General features: G+C 49.9%; 1 long non-coding RNA gene across 1 annotated transcript; it reads left to right on the top strand.

The window, feature by feature from the left end:
* The first annotated feature begins 2,370 nt into the window (after positions 1-2,370).
* On the top strand, positions 2,371-5,288 carry LOC125910817 (uncharacterized). The gene is made up of 3 exons (XR_007454180.1): positions 2,371-2,847; positions 3,368-3,448; positions 3,698-5,288. It is a non-coding gene; the product is annotated as an uncharacterized LOC125910817 (long non-coding RNA).

The raw sequence follows: 5,288 nt of genomic DNA, 5'->3' as shown, positions 1-5,288 counted from the left end.
GTGCAATAACGCCCGTGTCGGCGCCGTCAAAGACCACCAGGCACGCGCCTGCTCCTGAGCAAGCAGGGTTGTTGCTCAGTGTATCCAGGGAGACAGCACACCCTGCAACACGTTAGCAAGAAGTGACTGAAAAGGACTTTTTGGGGAGGATTTCGGCTTCTGTTAGGTCATACTGAGACATGGTTGGATGCTGTCCTCAAGCAGGGGCAATTCTATGAGTGGGTACAGGACGAGGACAGGGATAAACAGAATCTAAAGCTTTCACTGGCCCAGAGACAACGGCCAGTCATTTCCGCTAGGATGGAAAACATTTTGGTTATTTTTGTGGCTTGGACATGTTCCTGTTTTTGTCTGTGTTCAGACAAGCTCACGGAGCCGCCCGGTCTCAGGATGTTCTGCGAAACTGTTTGTGCACTCACTAGCGGTGAGGGCCAGGCCAGCTCCCAGAGGCAGGGTGACTTTCTCTTTCCCACGGCTGTGAGGGGACACGTGGGCTGTAAAAGGTTAAAAACATTTGAAGGTAAAGGAACCGGATGTGGGGAGTCGCTCACATGCAGGGTTTGTGCCCCCGCAGGCCTGGGCTGGAACTCAAGAGTCTGCATTTCTAACCAGTCACCAGGCCCAGGCGTTGCTGATGATGCCAGGGCCAGGCCATACTCGGAAAACCAGTGAGGTTGGTGAAGGTTATCAAAGGTGGGGATGTTTACAGGAAGGAAAGACCTATTGTAGTTAGCCGTGTTCCCAGGATAAAGTCTAGAGCTTTCTGGAAATACTCTGGTGTGGTTCTGACCCTGGGCTGCACTGTGCCTGTTCCTGGTTTAAATGACCACTCTCTGAGGGGCATGTTCACAAAGGAAGATTCTGTCCAAAGTAATGGGTGCAGATGGCTGACAAATAAGTTTGTCATTAACGTGAAAATAAGTTATGTGTTTATGGTCCACATTCCAGGAAGTTCCCAGTTACAAAGAAGCAGATCCATTTTAGGAAAATGGGTTTGAAAACCAGCAATTCAACTGGATTATCTGCAAACTGACTTATTCACAAGTAGATGTTGAACTAAATGCAAAGTAACTCTCACAATCCCCTTTTTACCTATTTTATTCTGTCGCCTTAAGACAGAATTCCTTTTGTAAGGAAGATGTAATTGCTTACCCTTTTGAAACATATACATGTCTGTACCCAAAAAATTGAGTTTCTGCCTGACTTTGTTTATTCTTTCCTGAGACATCTGGTGAAGACAGGAAGTGGTAAATAGGGTGGAAACGGTGGGATCTCTAATTGTTCTGAAAAAAGGTTTTGACTTTCCTCTACATTTGGCTGCAGAGGGGATAAAAGAAACCAAGTGTGACCTATTATGTGCTGGCTACTTTATTATGTTGACTGGGTTACAGAAGAACTTTGACCAAGTCCTTGTCCTCAAGGAGGCTCCAGTCCATTGGAGGGACACAGCCACAATCAGCTAGAGAGAATAAAGTGTCACGGGTGTTGTGACAGACATTTGGATAAGGACGTTGAGACTGGCAACCACAGATACTAAGTGAGGAGGGAAGATGGGAGAGGACAGGGGAGAGCGGAGGCAAAGTTCACAGCGGAGCTGACCTTGGGGTTGAGCCTTGAAGTGGAGGAAGGACTGAAGGAGGGCGAATCCCGGAGGGAGGCGGCGGGGAATACCAGACCTGTCCCCAGCGAGCCGGCGCTAACCCTCTCGGGGCCGGGGCAGGGGCACAGGTACCGCGGCCTGGCTGGTGGCCCTGCTGTGACCCCGAGGTCCTCGCACACGCGTGAGCAATGCCGTCCGTGTCCCACCGGCACCCCTGGAGAGTAAGACGGAAGAGGGGACTCCCTTCCGTGCCGCAAGGGTCTCCTTCCCGAGATAAAGCGCATCAAGACGAGTTGGGAGAGAAGGCACCTCCCGGCCGGCCTGGTCACCGGTGAGCGGTGCGGGGTCGGGGCCCGCGGCAGGTGGAAGGGCGGGGAAAACCGGTGCGGAAGGGCCACCCCCGAGAGACCCGCAGATACAAGCCTGAGCCCCGAGCCGGGATCCGCTGCAGGTTTGAAGCTAAGACCGGAAACCTGGGGACGCGAGAATCATGACCTCTCTTCGTGGCCCTCCCCCGTGGGGCAGCGTCACGTGGCCTCCAAGCTGCCGGCACCTCGGGCCGAAGAGGGCCAGCGTCCGCCGCCCCAGCAGCTCGCCGCACCCCCTCCAGTCACGCCCTGGGGCCGCTCGGGCCCACGCGGCCTCACCTGCCTGTGGTCCTCGTCGGCACCGTGCTGTCGGCTCCGCCGCTTCTGGCAGTTTCCCTGACACATTTAGGACGCTGGAATATTGGCCCAAGCTCTGAAACCCCGGCGCAGAAGGAGCTGGTCCCAGGGGAACCCCTCGCGTTGCGTCTGGAGGCCTGCAGCGTCCTGGGTCCCGCTGGCCCGTGCGCATGCGCACCTCTCCCCTCCCGCCTGCCGCCGTCAGCTCCCGCCCGCCCACGTGTGCGCATGCCCACGCGCGTTTCTGACACCGGTTCTCCCCAACGTCCAGCTGCGTGTCCCACGTTTTCACTCAGCCCCACGCTGTGTCCCTGAGGAGGCCTCAGGTCCCACCCGGTCCGGGCTCAGTCCCGGGACTCTGTTCCTCAACCCCCATTTCAGTTGTGGGTCATGAGGGGTGGGTCCCCAGGGTCCTCGCGACTTCTGTCCCCCTTGGGTGGACATCTCGCGATCGCACGCTCGCCCTCGTCAGAGTAAAGCATTTGCTAGGGCAGCTCTCAGAACTCAGGGAAACACGTTTACCCGCTTATTAAAGGACACGACAAAGGTGCAGAGGAACAGCCAGACGAAGAGTCGCGTGGGGTGAGTTCTGGGATGCCCCAGAACAGGAGCTTCTGGAGTTGGGGTGTCACCCTCCCTGAATGTGGATATGTTCACCGACATGGGAGCCCTCTGAGCCCCTTGCTTTAGGCATGATCAGTCCATTTTCAGCCCCTCTCCCTTCCCGAGAGAATGGAGGGGGAGGGTGCTGAAATTTCAAGCTCCTAATCCTGGCTTGGTCTTTGTGGTGAAAGGAGACCCCCCCTGGGGTCACCTCATACAAGTAAAAGACACTCCGATCAGCCAGGACATTACCAGGGTATCAGGAGGCCTGTGCCAGGAACTGGGGGGAGGAGACCAACACGTATCTTTTCTGTCACTTCGTGGTGGTGTGGCCTCACACGGGGTCCCCTGCCTCTGGTCAAGATGGCTTTGGGATTCTTCTGTGGAGTCTGGGGGCTGGGATCCTGGCTCCGCTTCGTGGATCGCAGGGACGGCAGTCACTGGTGCTGGAGTCAACTTACTTTTGTGTAGATGTTAAGAGTTTACTTGCTTTATTTAGGGTGCACTTTCAGCTTCCCAGTGAGGTGAACGTTACGATTTCTACACTGCCAGTGAGAAGCCTACAACCCAGACAGACCAGGTAAGTTTACCCTGTGATTCGGCTCATGCACAGCATCAAACCCACGTCCGTCGTGGCAGGCTCACCCCGTGGGTAAGGCCTTGTGGGTGACGGGGGCTGCTGTTAATAACTACCAGGAGAGGAGTGTGGGCAACTGGTTATCTGTCTCTTTTTAAAAGAACGAATTGGAATTTGGGTAATCGTTTTTACTTTCAAAAATTCTCCATCTTACTGATTTGTAACCTTAGTTTTATTATTTCTTTTCTTTAGGAAGGATAAGATTGCCATTTCCTTTCGTGAAGCCAATTTAACTCTCATATGAAAACTTGATGAAAAACAGTACACTAGAAGTAGATTACAGTCCAGTCTCACTGGTGAATGCCGATGCAAAGATCCTAATGTGGACTAGCTCACTGAATTCAATGACTAAAAGAATATACTATATTGTGATAAATTATGGTTAACGTTTAGGAGTGTAAGGAGAAAAATACTACATTAGAAAAAAACTATTAATGTAATTTCATATACTAACAAGCTAAAGAAGGAAATACTTAGGAACATTTCAACAGATGCACAAAAAGCATCTTATTTACTATGTAAGTTAGTAGAAAACTAGAAACAAAAAGAAACTTCCTCAATGGGATAGAAAAGTATTTATCTTTTTACCTGGAAACACTTGAAAAGCATTCCCTTTAAGATCTGGAACAATGCAAGATACATGCTGTCGTAATGTTCTACATAACACTGGAGGTTCAGGGCAATGTAATAAGACACGAAAGAATACTAACAAATACAAGGATTGGATGGAAAGAGATGAGATCATCACAGTCATAACTATTGTGATCATTTACACGAAGACTAAAAACCAACAGACTTTTGGAAATAATAAGAAAGGTCAATATTATAAGGCCAATGCCCAAAAATCAGTAGCACCCCTCAATATCAGCCGTAATAAAGTCAAGAAGATAGTAGACAATAAAATACCAAAACAACAACAACCAAACTGCAAAATATCAAGGACTTAAGAGACAAAAATTCACAGGATCATTACAGAAGAAAATTTAAAACTCCAGCAAAGGGCATAAAGAAAGAGTTGAATTAATAGTGAGATGAATCGTCTTCAATATTTAAAGATAACAATTTTTCCCTAATTTAATGCAGTTTCAAGCAAAGTCACGGTCACCTTTGGGGAGATCCTGCCCTGCTCATATTTGGAATGAGTCCTCCACTGAGTGAGTCTTGGTAGAAGGCAGGAACCCCTCTGTGGAAGTGGAAGAAGGGCCAGACACCCCTTCTTGCTCTTTGGAAACTAGCATATGAGTACGTGATCCGAGCTCAGACATGAAATTCTCTTTCTCAGGGTTGTGAATCCTGAGTGATACAGTGATGCGGGGAGGGTTCAGAGGACTTTTCACTGTGGCAGCTTCCATGTTGGCGTCCCAGCAGGTGCTCCCTTCTGTCTGTCTGTCCTGCTGCCGCCTGCTCTTCCTTGGTTCACGCGCAGATTTTGAGCCTGTTTCTCTGGGCTTTTTCCCAAGAGCTCCGGTGAACTCCGATGTCTTCTGCAGTAAATTCATTTCTACATTACATCAGATAGAACCAGATTCTGTTGCTTGTAATCAAGAACCTGGAGCTGGGAACCTTGCCAAAATATTTCTGATCTTCATGTGGAAGAATTCAAGTCTGTGAATAACTAAGACCAGGAGTCGGCAAACTTTTTCTGTAACAAATACTAACCATTTCAAGCTTTGGTGGCTGGATGCAGCTACTCAACCCTACTGTCATGGGGCTCAAAAGGAGCCATTGCAGTATGTAAGCAAATGGGCATGGTTGTGTTCCAATAAAAGTTTAATTACAAATA

Source organism: Panthera uncia, chromosome D1 (genome assembly GCF_023721935.1).
Source record: "Panthera uncia isolate 11264 chromosome D1, Puncia_PCG_1.0, whole genome shotgun sequence".
Classification (NCBI taxonomy): domain Eukaryota; kingdom Metazoa; phylum Chordata; class Mammalia; order Carnivora; family Felidae; genus Panthera; species Panthera uncia.
This window is presented reverse-complemented; position numbering and strand designations above follow the sequence as displayed.